The sequence below is a fragment of the Sciurus vulgaris genome (genome assembly GCF_902686455.1).
Source record: "Sciurus vulgaris genome assembly, chromosome: 9".
In the NCBI taxonomy this organism is placed as follows: Eukaryota; Metazoa; Chordata; class Mammalia; order Rodentia; family Sciuridae; genus Sciurus; species Sciurus vulgaris.
This window is the reverse complement of record NC_136469.1, coordinates 54990782-55010599: the sequence shown is the minus strand read 5'-3', so window position 1 is coordinate 55010599 and position 19818 is coordinate 54990782. Positions and strand designations below refer to the sequence as shown.

At 36.2% G+C, this 19818-nt stretch overlaps 2 long non-coding RNA genes across 3 annotated transcripts in view; one reads left to right on the top strand and one right to left on the bottom strand.

Annotated features, from left to right (window-relative positions):
- LOC306670166 overlaps positions 1 to 19818 on the top strand; it is a 111848-nt gene that overhangs the window by 55816 nt on the left and 36214 nt on the right. The gene's annotated exons all lie outside the window — the stretch shown is intronic.
- The window catches only part of LOC306670162, a 60229-nt gene continuing 55119 nt past the window's right edge, over positions 14709 to 19818 (bottom strand). The window contains exon 3 of the long non-coding RNA XR_013766336.1: positions 14709 to 15280. This is a non-coding gene — a long non-coding RNA (uncharacterized lncRNA). The remainder of the gene's footprint in view (positions 15281 to 19818) is intronic.

Genomic DNA, 19818 nt, shown 5'->3' with positions numbered 1-19818 from the left:
AAAATAATCAATGCTCTTGTACAATTTGCAATCCATTAAAACCCACACAATTTTGTTCAAATTCCTATATTCGTTCAGTGTTCTCACGTATATCTAACTATGTTAAGGTGATGGAGTATCCGAAGGCAAGACAGGACACACAGAAGGAAAAGAACAGTTCCCAAGGTTACATGGAAAGCATGTTTACCTAAGGGCTTCTAAGTGATATTTTGATAAAACAATTTATCTTTGAGTTCCAATGCTACCAATGAAAGCTTGCCTTTCCTCAAAACGTGTTATTGCTTACATCTCTAAAAGGATTACATTTGATATGCAGAATGGACATTAATGCATTTTCTAATGACAAAAACAGAAGCTTAGAGTGATATGAGAAGTAGTAGAAATAATTAGATCATGAAGGTACAGACTAGGACTCTTCTGAAAATTCCCAAGGCTGAAGTACAGTCAGTACTATACAATAAATATTTCCTGAAAGAATGGGTGGCTAGGTGGATGGAAAGGTGGGTAGGCTGAATGAAGGCATTCAAAATTGCAGATGTTAAATACAGGTCCAAAATCTTCATTTGGGAAGTAGAAATGGGGACTTTTCCTAATTAGTGAATCTTGTTCTCTGGTTGATAATTTCCTCATTTCTTAAAGATGACTGGATATTTAAGGTGATTCCTAGGTCTTAAATAAGATATCTTTATAATAATGATGACTTTAATGTTTTTAGCCTCATCTTTAGCTATGACTCCTCTCTGAACCAGTAATTTAGCAATATGCTTTTGACAATAATATTAGTACTAACATTTCATGCATTAGTTTAAAATATTGAGAATAATATTCACACAAACTAAGACTTACTATGTGCCTCATTATACACATAAGGAAATTGAGGTTTATATGGATAAGTAACTTGCCCAAAGGTACAAGGATTGGCATTTAGAGCCAGGCTCCAAATCAGATCTAATTCCAATTCCCAAGCCCATAACTGCCATCTAGTATTCTATAAAACTTCTTTCCTGAGAAAAAAAAAAATTTGTGTGCAAGGCTCATAACTTGAGAACAGCTGCAAATTTGCTTCCTTACACTTATGCTGGTCACCATTGCTACTGGGCTGGACCTGGGGTTAGCATTAGGAAATTCCATCAAGCATGAAACAAGACAAAGATAAATACCCTGTGTCAATGTGTTCAGGAGTCAGCCACAGGCGAGAGAGCAGACAACAGGGCAGAAGGAATGAAGAGTATGGGGCATTTGAAGGGGTGGAGGATGAGGGGAGTTTGAAATTCTGTACAGTGACCAGAAATCAGGAAATTTATAAGAACAGAAAGGGTCAGAACAATAGTGAGCAGGAAAGCCGAGCACCTTATGGTGTCCGTCAGCCTTAATCACTGAAGCAGATCCCTCCTTGTGGGAGTTTTTACCATTGAATATAACAGGAGCCAATTCTGGATTGCAGGTCTAGGCACAGCATGAAGAAACGGAATTGGCAGCTCCAGGCTAAGGGGCAGGGGATCAGTAGCAGCTGCTGGTGAGCAGCTCCTGACACCTTAGCATGCCTTCTTAGCTCTTGAGACTTCACTATCTGTTCAGTCCCTTTTGCAAGGGGAAATTGGTTCTGCAGCATATATCGTAGCTTCCCAGCTGGAAGAGTGCAATTATGGATTGCTGGAGTCCACCACGGCTGACAGGTTCGTTCTTTTTTTTTTTTTTTTCCCTGTCAGGAAAAAGTGACTCACGGCAACTATATATTGGTGTCACATACATGACTCTCTCCTCCCTGTACCTCTATCCCCTCTCCACACACTAACTCACCATTGGCATAAATCTACTTTTGTGATTCTACCTTGCAAGTTACTGGCATTTGCAAGACACTTTTAGCTGGAGGAGATGAAGAGATGAATGAGATATGATTCCGGCCTTTGAGGAATTCACAATCTAGATGAGAAAGAGGTACAAGAACTCTATACAGATACGGAATACTTATAACAGGGAAAGTGTTGTTATAATTATCATACATATTAACTCATTTAATTCTCAAAACCTCTTTATGAGGTAGGAATCTTATCCTTACTTCACAGATGAAGAATCTAATACATGAAGGAGCAAAAGATGGCTCAAGGTCACTCAACTAATGATTTAAAACCAAGGATTCAAAAGTAAACAATATGGGTCCAGAACCTGGTTATTAAAGATAATGATATCCTACTTTATTGTAAACAAAAAAACTACTGAATGCAATTACAAGGGCAAGACTTGAGACATACAGAAGCGACAAGACAATCATGTGAAAAGAGTGCCAATTTGGAGCAAGTGGAGTTATGCCAACTGTCAAATGACTTTGGGTACACTTCTCAGTTTTTCTGGGTCTCATGTTATTCACAGAGAACAATGCTACTTTTGGGGATTACTGTAAAGCTAAAGTCTATAGAAAATACCCCCTATAGAGCATGGCACATATTAGGTATCTAGTAAATGGTGCCTGCAGTTGAAGTTGTGTTTGTAGGTGCTGTTGCTTTACCAGTGTGATAGTGTGTGTAAGACACAAAGGAAATGGTGACTGCTTCTGTCTGAGTGGGCAAGGAAGATGATTAAGAAAAGGTGTTTTGAGGTTTGGCATAGGAGGTGACATTTGAACTGCATCTTGAATGATTGTCAAACATTTTCTAGACAGATAAAGAAGAAAACCGCATTCTAAATAGAAATAATGTGCATAACATGTTTAAGAAATGTAAGTTTTCTTGTGAATAAATCATGATGTGAGTGTGTATGTGTGTGTGTGTGTGTGTGTGTGTGTGTGTGTGTGTGTCTGTGAATATGTTGGGAAAGAGTGGCTGAAGATGACACTATAAAGATCAGAGAAGACAAATTATGAAAGGCTTGCAAGTCATTGAGTTTAACCCTGAAGGCATAAAATACTAAAGGTTATATGCTAAGTCAGAAGTTTCCTGGATCTTTCCAAGTTAGTTTATAATGGAGGGCTGCCTTTTCTTCCTTCTAGATATATTAAAACACAATAATACTGCTTTGTAAAACAGGTATACAGTGTTCCACAGTTGGGTAAATGTAGGTCCACTGAACTCTAGAGTTAACATTATTTCTATCTACAGTTCATGGCCGAATCCGGTAATTGAGAGAGAGATGATGCAGAAAAATATGTGGCAGGATTATCCCCTTGAGTGACTGGTGGCAACCCTTGCCTTTACTTATTACCCTGCTTTTGAAGAGACATAGAATATCAAAATCTCATTATTCCAAATTTGAGGAAGAATTGAATGTTTATTGTTATTAAAATTACTTCTTCTGGTGAAGGTAATGAGCAACTGCTATATAAAGAACAAGATTCTTGTTTCTGTTACCATTGCACAGATTTGTTTGAAATCATTTGAGGTCTCTATTTCTCAGGATTAAAACAAAATGAAGCAAAAGCACACCAAAAACTCAGTAAATACTTCACCAATAAGATGCAGCTTCTTGGGACAATTACTGGGTGAATAAGCATTCATTTTTTTGAAGAATGGAGAAATAGAGAAACAACATGCTGTTGTTTACTTTGGTCTTCTGTCAGAGAGAGGACTCCAATTGAAGTCGTTTGGGGCCCTTTTCTAAAAACCCAAGGAGGAAAACTCCATCTGCTGTCATCTACAGAGTAGTATTTCATGATTCCTTTTGGATAATTATTTGACTTTTCAGCAATTATCACTGTTGTAGCTGATTCTTATTTCATCACTTTCTTTTACTCACATGGTTCCTGGAATAATTACGCAGTAGATAATTGTATGTGACTGTTTACTTCAGACCATTCCAGCAGAAATATCACTTTGGTTGTTATTTTAATGAAAATTACAAAATAATCTTAATCTGGATTACTCAAAGGAATGCCTTTTGCTTTGAATGAATGGAGTTTTACTATTCCTTGGTGAAGAAAATTATTACATATGTCCCTTGTGATTCCTTTGCCTGGGTTTGCAGACTACAAGATTAATTATTTTAATCTTTCCTTAGAAGTTCATCAGGCTAACTCCTTAATCATTTTTATTGCCCATCTCATCTCAGACATATTTAATTCCATTTTCTTATATTTGGTGCAATGGTTAATACCAAATTGTTTTCAATATTTAAAGATTGGTCTTGTCAAAATTATGTAGAGAATCAGCCTTTTCTTTCCCTGTAAAATGAAAATTTTAACAAATCTAGTATTCAAATATTTCATTAGTTTGTCTATATTACCTTCTCACTGAAGTCAAATCTGCCATAAATAGGTGTTAAATTCTTTCCAACTGTTATTTATGCCTTGCTTTTCCTTATATTGAGTGAATTTTAACAACTTATTTATACCCATTGAATTAGCCTGATTTTTAAAGTAAAAGGTCATTTTTTGCTCACATATATGACATTGGAATCATTTATTTATCTTGTCATTTTGCATGCGAACAGCACTCTTCAATTTAGTATCATTTGCAAATTTCATTAACATATTGTTTACTCTCATTTCCAGGCAATTAATGTAGATATTAAACATGACTACAGCTAACAACAATCCCTTCATGACTTGGTTGGATATTTCTTCAAAATAAAATAACAGTTTCATCATTCCTCCTAATTTGTAGTTCTTCTATCCATTTTCTTTTCTGATGGTATGAGAATGTTCAGTGCAACTTAATTTTAACTTTTAAGGGTCTGGCTCAGATTACTAAAATCAAATATATTCTGCCTGCTGCATTTCTCATCTTCATTAATGATAATTCTATAAAATATGTGGACAACCTCACTGACCTATAAAATTAATTTATAAATACGAGTTATCTTTGAAACATGGCATAATCATCTTGGAGAGGTTTAAAGGTCTACAAAACTTTTCTAGGGTTTTGTAATAGTGCTAGTGTTCTTAAAGTTGGTCTGAGAAAACCCATCTATATTGTATTTGCATATGTTGATCTGAGGCATCTAAAATATGCTTGAATTTCTTTTTTGTAATATGAATATGAACATACCTCGATGGAATTCAATTGGCTTTTCTATTCTAATTTTACTTCCCTCTTAATTTGAATGATTATGTAAAGTATTTTTTTCTGGTTTATGTAGATGAAAAGCAGGAAATGGGTATTAGTTACTTACAGTTCTTTTTGTTTTGTTTTTAAATCGACCTTCTTTTTACTGGTCACCTATTAATAAGCAATTGATAGTTTTTCCTATCTCCCCTGCAATCCAGAGACTAAAATCATCTACTCACATGTCTGTATAGAAAATAATTTAAATGGAAATATTTCCTACATAGCTTTCAAGAGATTCTCAGCACATAATTTCAATCACATGATTATGAAGTAACTCCCATAATAACAAAATATATCTTATTTAACCAAAGCCTCTTATTTCCTAAGAAGTTTTTCCCATTACAAATGAAGCAATTCAGCATGGTAGTAGTTATTTTTCTACACTCTATTCCCCTGCCACAAACAGATTAGGCTAATTACATGCACATATCATCCCTAGTTAGGTATAAGGAATTCTTGGGCAATGTGGGCCAATGAGGGAACTAGAGAGATTTGCTGGTTGTTCTGAAAAAGGAACTGCTTCTCAAGAATTATCTATCTTTCTCTTGACTTACTGGCCTCTTCACCCCTACCACTACCACTCTCCTGACCCAGGCCAAGTGAGTAAGCACAAAGCCCAGATTGGCATTGGTAGAAAACCAGTCACTAGAAAGGGAACCATCTAGGAATAAAGACTGACTGTAGATGGCTGAGTAGACAGAAAGAACCTGTTCTTGTGATCTAACTGAACTAGCAGAATAACCCAGGACCTACCCTGAGGCATATCTCTTGGCTTGCTCATTAACAAACACACAAATGCCCTTTCTCTATAAATCCGTCTCAAGAGAATTTCTGTTACATGAAGTCAAAGCATCCCAATTAGTTGCTGAATATATACTTTGTAAACTTAAGCAAATGTGAAGATTTTGGTTTAGGGTCAGTTATTATCTAGATCCAATGTTAAACTTTCAATCTTAATGTATAATCTGTATCACGAATGTCAATTAAGGGCAGGTTTTGTAACCAGTTCAAGGTCACAGAGCTCCTAAGTGAGTGAGTGAAAATTCAAACTCAAGTGATCTGGCTCCAGAGACTATTTTCTTAACCCCAACACCACACTGCCTCTAAGCAGACTGAGAAAGGACACTCCAGGGGACTTTGAAAAGCATGCTCAAGATGGAGGGTACTCCAAAGTTGCCAGTGTTCAAAACTAAGAGGACAAAGAAAGAATGCAGCAGTTATCAATGTGAAACACAGAAAAACCAAATATGAGAGAATCCAAAATTAAGCCCTAGTGTGAACTGAATTTATTTATTTATTGCAGAACTTCGAAAAGCCAGGTACTGTAATACCCACTGGGCATTAATTTGAGGTAATAAGTAAGGAGAGGGGAAAAATAAGTGTATTCCTTCTGAGCAACTAAAATTGCAATTATTTTTCTTTTATTTTAAGTACCTCACAACCCCAATATGGAATCTTTATTATCCCTAAGTCTTCTTCACTATGTGTCTCTAAAAACTGTGTTCTCTTGATATCTCTTAATCTCCCTCTCTCTGTCTCTGTATGGTAACAATATGCATGTTGGAAGAAATCTATCTGTAGGTCTTGAACTAGGATGCAAATTTCCCTTAACAGGTCCAGTCAAACTTTGCTTCAGATAAGTGTGTTTGGCCTCAGTATGGAAGGTTTAGCCAATTCACTATTGTGTGTATAGCCATAGGGTTGTGTTACACAATTATGTCACCCTGACTTCTAAACAATAAGACAGGTACTTATCAAGCCTTGGGGAGGGGGCACCAGAAAATCCAGAATGCTTTAGAAAAAACAAAAACAAATAAACAAACAAAAACCCCCAAGATTACTCAGAGAAGCATAATGACTAATAGAAATAACTAAACAATGCCTGAAGCACTCTAGCTGTCTAGGGTTGGAGTTCTCTTCTGCTACTTTTCAATAATGTGATTTAGAAATTTTCTTAACCTACCTGGGATTCAGGCTTCTTTTTAATGATTTGTAGAAAATACTACTGACTTCGCAATATTGTTGTTATAATTTCCTTACAACACAGAACCTAGCAAATAGTGGGTGTTCAGTGAATGGTGGCTATTATTATATACATGATTAATTTTACCCCGACAAGAGTTAGGGAATGTATTTGCATGCCATGTAAAAACACACATTAAAAAAGGCACCCAATAAAGAATTTTCATCAATCCTAACACATGGAAATAAGAGATAAAAAGAAGTGGGATAGCTACTACTTCTCTTAAAATGAAGAGTATGAAGAGTGTGCCTTCTTACAGGACAAACTGAAAAATCAACAGGGATCAGGCAGACCATATAAATGATTGAAGCAGATAAGCAGCCAGGTCCTATGCTTTTTTTGCCTTCAAATACTCCCCTTTCCCTGGCTCTGCTCTATATCACAGAAAGGTTCACCCATGCAGAATGCATTCCCTAGGCTCATGAGTCAGCTGCTTCCAGTGGGATGAAGTCAATGGCAGGCATTGGTAGGAGACTCTGGAGGGCAAGGGATGAGTAGGAAACTGGGAAAGGTGGAGAAGAGAGCCAAGTTATTGCTAATCTCTCCAACCCTCCTCTTCCTCTGTGTCCAATGGTTGTTTTCAGCAACAGCTGTATTTCCTATGGTTCTAGCAACTCCAACTAAACATGACCTCCTACAACACTCTGTTTCTCTCCATTCAAGTCTTAAAAGTAAATTTTTGCTGTGTTAATCCCTAATTCATTCCATAGTCCCTGTGATTCTCTCATTTCTTCCATCTGCTATGTAATTGGTTTCCTATGCTATATACCTGATAGGTTCTGATGGAATTTTCAAGTTTATACAAAAGTATAACTGATAGGATTTTAGGAAATGGTAGGAAGCTGTGAGAACCTTCTGGTCACCTAGTTCTCACCCGCAGTCAATTGGTGCATTGTGGGAACATGGACATGGTGTTGTAAATGCCTCCAAATTTTCAACAGATGCCAAATATTCAAATTGTATGTGATTTTAAAATAATTGGCAGTTAACCCAGTGTTTTTCAACATTGAAGGCCATATTAAAAACCTCCCTCCTCACTTCCCATATAACCTGAAGGCAGGAAATGTATTACTTCCACTTACTACTTAACACATATATAGTCCTTTTCCATATAGAGTCCTCTGCCAGGTTTAGGTGTGGAGGACACATAGGCCATTTTAAGAAAAACTATTTTTCTATTGTATTAGAGTAATATTAGGTGCTATAACAAATACATCCCCACTTTTTAGTGGCTTACACAATAGATGTTTCCTTCTCATTCATCTAATAATTTGGTGCACTTGATTTTTTTTAGGCCAGGGGCTTTTCTGAACAGAGTGACTCAGATTATGGTACTGCTTTTTCCTGGGATCCTCTGCATCTAGTGGGCAAATGGAAAGGAAAGAATAAAATGTCCACCATTTAACCATTTTGGTACACATTTCATATAGTCTGATAGTTGAACTAACCCAGAGAGAAATCAGGTATTTAATTAATGAACTATGAAGTGACCTGCAATTGTCATAATTGTGTAGGGTAAGGAAAACCAAAGCTTAGTGGGTTGTAGCTACTGAACATACTGATTTTTAGTCTGGAATTATTCAAAATGGAGAATGAAGCAATACCAAGATCTTGAGTTTATACAGCAAATATTTCAAGAAATATTTTCAAGTACCTGTACTGTATTACTCACCAACACTAATGTCAAAAATTAAACAAAGGAGAACAGCAACTACTGTTAATATTTTTTTGAGCCAAGTGCATACATTATCAAATGTCATCTTTACACTGATACTTCATGGTAAGTGATACAATCTACAAATTTCATGGTATTTCTACTCTAAAAGCAAAGACTCAAAGACATTGTTGAATTTTCCCAATGTCACATAACTGGTTTGAAGGAGATCTCATTGAAATCCATAGGGGTCTGATTCTAAAAATTATGTTCTTTCTGCCATGACATCCATATTCCTCATGACTTGTAGAAAATGTAAAATGTTTATGATCAAATAAGGTACCTGTTAGCAAGGAGGAGAGATAAGTAAATAGTTATAAAGCAATGAAGAAAATGTTATGATGAGTATATTTTAATGCTCTGCTCATTATATTTATATATGAGTTGGCTCAATAGTTCACAACTTTACACACTTGGTCATACCACAAAGTCACTTTTTACAAATTGTAAAAAGCCTAAATAAAGAAAAGCTATTTTCAAAAATAGTAGGTACCATGGTAAAGGAAGGATGATGAGTTCACCTTCAGTATGTGGCAGCTGATATAAAGTTGAAGATGTAAACATTTATAACTTTTTGAATATGTAATAGTTAGCATATAACTTGTTTTGTGTGAACACAGAACACAGAAAATATTTTAAATTAAACTCTACTTTGTAATACTTTAAAATAACTATGTTTTAGCAAAGTACTTTATATAGTCTTAATATTCAACTTTTAGTCTTCCTTTAAAATTCTCAGTCATTCTCCCAGGAGGAATGACAGAATGAATTCAATATTAATAACTGAAATATATGTGGTTCTTTTTTTGGGCAGAGGGGTACTTGGGATTGAACTCAGGGGCACTTGACCACTAAGCCACATGCTCAGCCCTATTTTGTATTTTATTTAGATACAGGGTCTGTTATGGTTTGAATATGAGGTATCCCCCAAAAGTTCATGTGCGAGATAATGCAAGAAGGTTCAGAGGAGAAATGATTTTGTTGTAAAACTCTTAACTCAATCAGTGATTTAATCCCCTGGTAGGGATTAACTGAGTGATAACTGAAGTGGTCAGATGTGGCTGGAGGAGATTGGAATTGAGCTGTAGCTTTGGGGTATATATTTTGTATCTGGAGAGTGGAGAATCTCTCTCTGCTTTCTGATCATCATGGGACTGCTTCCTTCTTCCACACTCTTCTGCCATGATGTTCTGCCTCACCTCCAGCCCCAAGGAATGGAGCCACCAGCTTTCTATGAACTAAGACCTCTGAAGCTGTGAGCCCTCATATATTAGCTTTTCCTCCTCTAGAGTTGTGCTGGTTGGTTCTTTCAGGCATGGCAGTGAAAAAAGCTGACTATAACAGGCTCTCACTGAGTTGCTTAGGGCCTCACTTTTGATGAACTTGACTTTGAAGTCACAATCCTCCTGCTTTGGACTCCCAAGCTTCTGGGATTACAGGTGTGCACCATTGTGCGCAGCATGTATGTAATTCTGTTATGTGGAAAGCACCCTTCCAACTGCTTTACATAGAGTGACTCATTTAATACAATGACCCTGTGAGGGTTCTCTCCAGTTTAGACAGGAGGACACTGAGAAAGGAGGAGTTCAAGTAACTTGTGTAATGTCACTCAGATTCTCAGTACCAGGATTGCAAAACAAACTGAGGTAAGGGATATCAGACCTTGACTCTCCATTCTAACACACCATTGCCTCTCCATAGAGAACCACAAGTGCTTACTATATCAAAGCATATGGAGCCATGCCACCTCTCCCAAGTGGCTTAGAACCTGACTGGAGACCTGTAACATATCACCATTTAAATTTCTATCAGTGCTAAGTTGATTTTAAGGAAGAACCACATTTCAGACACTGAATTAATATTGTTAATTGAAAAAGTAAAATAGATCAGAGAATAAAAAGATGGGCCAATTCATTTTTATGCCTAATATAAATCAAACACAGAACACATTTTTGATTCTTGCAAATTGTAGGATAGTTCAATGAGATAGATATTGTTAGCATCTCCATTCTATAGATAGAAACTGCATAACATGCTCAAACCCATGAAATTCAGAAGTACTCAAAGTGTGTTTCACAGAAAGGTAGCCAACATCACCTAAAAGTTGGTCGGAAATGCAAACTCTGAGGCCTCAACTCAATCCTATTGAATCAGATCTCTGAGAAGTTTGAAATTTGCATATTGATCAACTTTCTAGATGATTCTTCTGCACACTTAAATTTCAGAAGCATCAAGTTAAGGGATGAATTTTGTAATGATTATGAGGTGTTTGATGTTAAACTTCCCATTCTAGTCACTCAATTATGCTGTGACCTGAGCTACTAGGGAAAGTTTCAGGAAGGAAATAAAAATAAAAGTTGTTCTTTGAAGGACTGGTGAAATATGGATCAATGGAAAGAATAGTAGAGGCAAGACAGGGGACCACTTACTGGCCATGTCAGTCACAATAGCTGTCATGTTTATCTTTTCATTAGGGTTACAATTATTTCACCCTAAACTCTGTATTAGGCTCACGTATAGTTCTGAGTGAGCTCTTGATATGAAGGTGAGCCATCTGTAATCTAGTCAGCAATTTGTGGAGATGCTGTGTATGAAGTACTCTGTCAATGATTCATACTGGTAATTAAGATGATTATTTGGACTATGGACTATGGAAAGGGAATCATCAGTGGCAGTAGCAAGAGGAAATGAAAATACAACATAAGAAAAACAAAAAGATAAGCTCTTCTTAAACTCTTTCTCTAGGTTTCTGAGTAAGTCTGTAATCTAAAACTCAAAGACCAACCAATCCTTTATGTAGCATGATGACAAAGGCAAGGAAACTTGAAGGAGCAATGTTTGGAAGGAAAAACTATAGGTTCAAACCAATGGTCAGGGGTCTTTTTGTCTGTTGTAACAGCAGACAGGGCTGGTGAGAAGGAAGTGCAGGAGCATGGAAGAAACTTCTTAGGCTAGTAAGTTATGTCCATAGTCCTCTTCCTAATTTCTAGTTCTCTGTCTGTAATTATCATCTTCTCCATGTACCAACAGCACCAAGCCATAAAAACCTTATAGCCCAGCTGGGGATGCAGCTCAGAGGTGAAGTACTTGCCTAGTATTCTCAAGGCCTTGGGTTCAGTCCCTGGTACCACAAAGCAAAAACCCTGTAGTACTAACTTTTTTCTCATATATTACTAATCACAGATAACAGCAGCAGTTTCTTCTCTAACGGGGCCCAGGAATTCAAGCATTTGCTTCTCTTGTTATTCAAGAAGCCAAGAAGTAAACTCCTTTGCTCACACAGGCCAGGCCTGTCTAGACCTCTGGCCACTTTGCAAAGCCTGTCTCTATCCTGCTTTTCTTTGTCACCTTTCTTGTACATTCCTCCCCTCACCCCAAGACAATGCAATGAAAGATAGAACCTGTTTATGCTGAAGTCCCTAAACATGGTAATAATGATCTTCACAGTAAACATCATCTTCCTACAAGGTTGTTTGGAGGATATAGTGGGATTGTGTGCACAAACACCATTTGTAAACTGTTAAGCAGACCTAAATTTTAGTGGTTGTAAAATATTATTCCTACTCATTACTCCGTAAGGTTTTAAAGTTTAAGTTGTGCTAGATTCGCATGCTGAATAAAAGACTTGGCTTTTACTATCTAGCATCCTTAAAGATTTAGAGGAAGGGTCATAACAGGTTGAAAACTGGGTTTTTCTAGTAATTAATCTAACTATGATGTAGGAAGTGGAAAGAGGAAATATTAGGATTAGAGGATTAATTTAGGAGCTTATTACCCAATACCCAAGTATCTAGCTGAAAGACCAAGAAGTGGGCTTGAAAATGGAAAAGAAGGGGCAGTTCAATGAGGTGTTTAGTTTACTAAAACTGGTAGTTCTTGACAACTTATTGAAAGTAAATGGAAATGAAGAAAAAGAATCAGAGGTGATTATACTTTGGAGCCTTGTGTCCTTGGGAAAGCTGAATTATTCTGAATTTTACCCTCATGTCTAAGCAAAACTCGTAATTTTCTTCAAGAATGAGCAATATGAAATTTTAAACATTCACATGTCATTTTTAATGAAGATCTTGAGGTATGTTTATTAGAGAATGGGCCTTGCTTTCAAAATCTGCATCCAGATCTCTTCTCCAGGGTGAAGTCATAATATGGTCCTACGAGCTAGATGTCTTCTTGTGTCCTTGAAGTCTGGTTGAAGTAGTGACCTCCCTAAGTCAGTCTCTGTGTAGGACTGGGGGAAGGGAGTAACACTAGCTCACCTCCCATCCTCAGCTTTTCAGTCTTGCACTTCGATTATTCTCCTATGTCTTAGCTTGTTGGAATTCATGTTTTATTTGCCCTGGAGCATACCATGCACAGCGACTATAGCCCAGGCCTCTGAAATAAATTTAACCAAAGATTTCAATGGAAAGAACAGAATGATTTATGTCTTGGGGAAAAAATAACCACCACACTTGCACATGTACGTGCCTGCATGTGTGTGTGTGTGTGTGTGTGTGTGTGTGTGTGTGTGTGTGTGTATCCATAAACTTTTTAGCTCCTTTTATCTCAAAAGGAAACACAAGGAATTTCTCTAATTCTGGAGGGCAGCCATCATCATTTCATCTTAAAATAACAGTGAATTCTGAACAAACATTTCCACTTTTCTAAGCTGTCAATTTGGTTTTACACTGTTTAATCTTTTCCTTAGGAAAGGAAAGTGTTAATGCTTTATCAAGTATAATGTGGATTTTATGCTGAGGCCTCCATGTCAGTAAATTTAGGTTTTGTAAAATACCATAAGGGGATTTCCAGTTCTTCCCTTGAAAAGCTAGGTAGAACCATTTCAGTTATGCACACCCAGCTCATGTTCAGACATGAACAGATTGCCATGGCTCCCACATAAGCCATGGTTTCTGGTGATCATATACATCTATATTTTTCCAATACTGGCTGAGAATCAGACTCAATAAGCAATCTTACTTGAATTATTAATAATGAATAACTTAGATGCCCAGCCTCCAAACAGATAAATTCTACTAACATTTGAATACACACAGTGTTTTCTAAACTTACACATTTTCCAAGATAACACGACTAACTTTTTACAAAAGAAATCCTTTTTTTCTATGATACATGAAAAGCTGTCCATGAAGGTCAAAAATCAAAGCATGCTTTCACAAATAAAAATATTAATTCTCTAAAATATGCAACTATTTATTTTGAATAATTTAAAATGTGCATTGAAAATTTAATGTGCCAGATCTTTAAAAAAATCAATATTAGGGTTTTATATATCATAAATGAAAATCTGAGATAGCAAGTGAATCTAATTAATAGTTTTGTAACTTGATTTCTTTTGTGTAATTGAAAATCTGTGTTGAAAATTAAACATGATTGATTTATAAAACTATTATCAATACTAGAGTTTTATATGTCATAAATTAAAAGTTGAGACAGTAAGTATATTTAATTAATGATTATATCATGAGAATATGTGTGTAAATGTTCAGTAGTCATCATTTTTTTAAAAGAGTGCTGCCTTTATACACTACTGCTTTCTTATTATTTCAGATGAAACTGAATCTGAAATATGAATATGAATCTGATTCGTATACTATGGATCATATTATTTGTGTCTTCATCAAAATCCCAGCACACCACATTGAGCTATCTATAAAAGGTAGGGTGTAGGAAAATCACAAGTGAAAGGACTATCCCTGAGATAGGGAGTGGAGATATTACTACCCTAGGAACATAAGAAGAGGGGTCCTTTACCCTAACCTAGCAAGAAAGGGTCCTGTAGGGAACAGAGAGGAACAGTGATTGACCTAGGGAAATAGCTAGCCCATCTTGACCTAGGTGGGAAGAATGTAGGAGACACAGAAGAATACACACCCTTGTCTTAGTCACATACCTAGCTCTGATCTCCTGCTAGGGCTCCCCTGTGGTGGAACAGTACAGAAACCAGAGAGGTAGGGTTCCACTGACTAGCACACCATGGGCAGCCTCCCTGAGGTAGAAAAAGAGGTGGAGAAGGGTAGAGAGCAGAGCTGGATGCCAAACATGAGAGAGATTGCAGTGTGGCCCTCAAAAGTGAATTCTATTTAATGCCTCATTTTAAAATAACTAATACTTGAAGCAATAACAACAAAATGACCATCTGCCCTTTATTTAGAATGCTTTCTAGAAGATAAGTAGTGTCTTCTTACCCAGGGGACTTTGTTGGTCTACTTCATCCTGGACCTCTGTAGCACATGACACTATTACCTGCAGTCTTTGAATCACAGGGTTAGGATGAACTGGACAGGGACCAGGGGTCAACTGACCTACACTGGATGCTGATAGATGTCTCTGCTTCAAGTTGTGGATCTGATAGCGCTTGACTCTGTCAATCTCTTCTGGACTTTCTGGAAGATTTCCTCATGCAGGTGGCAGAGATACAGAGAGAAGAAATAGAAAAATAATGATGCCACTAAAGGTTTTGACTCGGGACAGTTTTGATTCAGGACAGTTACTTCTGTCTACCTGAAATCAGATAAAGCACATGACAAAATTCAAAGTCAAGGCATTTGAAAGATCTATAAACCAAAATATTCTACCATTATTCTTCTGATGAAGATATGACAAGGATGTGGATGTGAAAGGGAATGAGAAATTAGGGACAAAATTTCAGTCTACTACAATGTACAGTCTTGGCCAAAATTAATCAATTACAAGCCCTCTTCCATGCAAAACCAAAGCAAAACAAAACAAACTGTTCATGCTGATCTCAAAACCTTTAAAAGTCTCATGCCACATGACATTGGACTCAAAGTCCAGGATCTTGTAATCAAGACCAGTCCAGTCCAGATGAGATTATTTTTGAACTGGAAACCTATACCTTAAAATGGCAAGTTTTTTACCCAAACACAACATACATTGTTAAAACAAAGCAAGAATAAAAGCAATAAACACCCTTATTTGAAAAATTGAAGAAAGAAGAATGGGATTTGGGCATATAATAGCCATTGTTCTATAGTAATTTTAAAATCTCAATTGAAAATATTTCCAGATTCCCTTCCTCTAGGACTAAGGGATAGTCCCTGATGGGACTGTCGTAAGTGTGTACACGTGTGTGTGTGTGTGCGTGCGTGTGTGTGCATGTGTGTGTGTGTGCATGTGTGTGTGTGCGTGTGTGTGTATGTGTGTGTGTGTGTGTGTGAGGGTTGGGGGTGTAGTGCTGGTACTAGGGATTGAACCTAGGGGCATTTAACCACTGAGCCACATCCCCAACCCTTTATATTTTTTATTTTTAAGACAGAGTCACACTAAATTGCTTAGGGTCTCTCTGAGGCTGGCCTCAAACTTGCAATTCTCCTTCCTCAGTCTCCCAAACTGTTGGGATTACTGGCCTGCACCACTGCACTGGATCTTAATTCTGTTTCCTGGGAGTGGTTCCCCAGTCCATTATCTTCAGGGCTCACTGTTCCATCCTTTTGAATCTTCTTTATTCGTGATCATTCTTCTTGGCCCTTTCTGAAAAGGGCTGTGTTTAAAATGCCCTTTCTAAAGCTGAGCAACATCCTTGGGCTAGCTTCTGTTTGTAGGAAGTTGGGAAACCTTACATTTCCAGCAAACCAGTCCCTCTTAATCCTGGTTTCCAGTACTGTTGCCCCTCAGATCTCTCAAAAATACTGTAGGTCTTCTCTCTATTTTTTTTACAGTGCACTACATTGGCCAAATACCATATCCAAAATTTTCTCTGTTGTTTGCTCATCTTTCTATACTTAATCTTGGACACATTAGATTTCTATGGGGTTATGCCAAAAAACTTTTACTATACCATTTCCTTATATAAGAAATACTTCATTTGGGGGATAAAAATTTTTCCTGAGATTTATAAATCAAAATATTCTACCAAAAATAAAACACAATTTTCTAAAATACAGAATCTGTTTCTTTTATATAATTCAAAATGAATCTTAAACATTAAACTTGTCTGATTTTTTAAAAAAATTATTAATGTTAGAGTTTTATATGGTAAATAAAAAATTTAAAAGTTATCTGAAAAGTCCTTCTATAGAGCCCCTTTTAGGGTATGAAGGGATCTTCTAGGTATCATTTTAATTCTTAACAAATGATTATAAGGGCTGAATCCTGATTTGTTCTGTGCCCCAAGGCTATATAGTAATATTGATTTAATCTTTGCTCTCATCATAATCTGAGAATCTGGTTGGGAAAGTTGAAGATGAGGAATAGTTTAATTTTTAAAGCCAGCCACTTCTAGATTCATAGCATTCTGCTTACAAAGTTGTAAATTCTTTTCTGATCCCATCTTCTTCCTATAGAAATGCATAATATATACCTAAGAGGGAATAGCTCATACTTTTCATAGTTTGCTTAAACACCATCTTACCCAAGTCTACGAGCTTGTAAGATAACAAATTTTTATCTTCTAAGTTAGAGAAGGTGAAAGTTTAACAAAATGTTTTCCTTCTACACCATATCTTCCATAAATATATCATAGTATTTTCTTAGTATAAATAATATAGTATTTTCTTAGTATAAATAATATAGAATGTATATATATATTCTTAGTAGTTTCCAACCTTCACTCACACACAACACTTCACAACAGTATTTTCACTTCACAACAGTATTTTGTTTTATTTATAGCTGCACCCCACTTTCAGTACAAATTTCTGTATCAGCTAATTACTATCATAGTGAGATGACCAAATAACTCGAAATTGTAAGTAAAATAATCAATTATTCTCAGACATCTGAGGTTGATGATCTAGGCTGGGCTTGACTTTCTAGCTTTGTGGCTTTGCATTAAGTGGCAGATCTAGCTGGGCCTAGCCTGTCACTTAGGTCTGCTTCATATGTGATCATTCCATTCCAGGGCCTGAATGGCTGAAGGACTGCTAGTCATCCAGGGTAATTTTTCTTATGATGATGGCAGAGTACACAGAGAATAAGGGAAAATACTTGGGGTCTTAAGACCTAAGCCTGGAGCTAGCACTTTGTAATTTTCCCCCCACATGCCATTGACCAGTAAGTCCCAAATTACAATTGTGGAGATATACATACCACCCTTGATGAAGTCATGGCAATATATCTATGCAGAATACAATAAGGGGCAACAATTTAATCTACTACTCTTTGAGAATTCAAAACAGCCCTGACTGCCACAATGCAGATAGTTTTAAGAATTTATACGCAGAGCCACAAAAACAGCATCTGCTTTGTTATTTCTAAATCCTTAGTACTAGACTTAATCAGCTAGTGCATTCACTCATTACTGTTCTATAGTTTCTTTTTAACACTAATAAACAAGTATATGTTGTCAATTCACTTTTTAAAAAAATTAAAAATGTATTTTTAATAGACACATAATAATTGTGCATATTTTTAGGGCACAGTGTGATGATTTGATATGTATATATAATGTACAGTAGTTGTATTAGTTAATTAGCATTCCCATCTCCTTAAATATTTATTATTTCTTGGTGTTTGCAGGTTACAAATTCCCTTCCTCTATTCCCTTAAAATTATAGAATAAATTGCAAATCAGTCACACTACCATGCTGAAACAAAGGACAGCATATTTTTCCTACCTAACTATATTTTTGTACTCATTATCCATCCTTACTCTATCCTTCTTTTCCCTTACCGTTTAGCCTCTACTAATCATTATTTTACATTCTAATTCTACGACATCCACATATAAGTGAGAACATGTGGTATTTGTCTTCTGTGCCTGATTCATTTCACTTAACATAATGTCCTCCAGTTCTATCCATGTTGCCACAAATGCCAGGATTTTTTTCTTTTTTTATGACTAAATAATTTTCCATTGTGTGCATTTATTTTCCTTATCCATTACCTGTTGATGGATACTGTAATATCATATTTTGTCTGTTGTGGGTAATGCAGCAATAAGCATGGGAATGCAAATATCTCTTTGATGCTAATTTCCTTTCCGTTGGTTATATACCTCAAAATGCAATAGCTGGATTATTTGGGAGTTCTATTTTTAGTTTTTAAAAGAAACTCTATACTGTTTTCCCTAATGGTTGTACTAATTTACATTCCCACCAACTGTGTGTATGAATTTTTCTGTATCTTTTCCAGTCTATGTTATTTTTTGCTCTTTTAATAATAGCCATTCAGACTGGGGTGAGATGATATCTCAGTGTAGTTTTAATCTACATTTCCCTGATGATTAGTGTACTTTTAAAAATGCCTTCAATTAGCTACCCATTTTCATACCAAAAACTCTAATTTGAATGAACAGAATATTAAGGTTCAGAAAGTTACTACATACTTTCTTCTCATTGCCATAATAGAGGAACTGCCAGGATTCTCAAAACCTTGTCTTATATACAAATGCCTAAAGGGAAGGTTGTATTAAGTCCCTGGTTATACCATGTAAGTCCCCCCAGATTGTGAGAGGACAAAGCACTGCATATTCCTATTATTCCTGGAACTTTCTCCAGCCTTGATCTATGGATCCTATTTAGGACATTGAAGAGGTTGGCAATCTTGGTGTTCTTAATTGAATGGCTTGGGAACCAATTTTCTTATTGTTCCCAATTAGAATTTCCTGATTTTTACTTATCAATCTAGCACCAAAATCCAGTGACTTCCTAAGAAATAGTTAAAAGCAGTCTAAATTTGGAATACAATCTAATACACTTTTATGTGCCTATTCAGGATAAAATAATCTAGACTGTTCTATATTTTAGCCAATATGATTCAATTACCAAAATGGGTTTTGTCAAGGGATGACTGAACTTGAACGTTTTTCTGCTACCATTTTTGTTTTGCTACCTTATCCAAGTTACCTAACTCTTCAAGATTGGGAAAGGTAATTCAAATGACAAGAATAAATTATGTGTTACCAAGTTGTTCAAAACCTCTATACTTAAAACTACAAAAATTCTTGAAGAGAAAGTAATGACAGCTTAAATAAATGGAGGTTTATAGACTGATAAATTGTCAACTCTCCCCAAATGGACCAATATATTCGATATACTATCCCAATAAAAATTCTAGAAGACTTACAGGGAATGACAAAC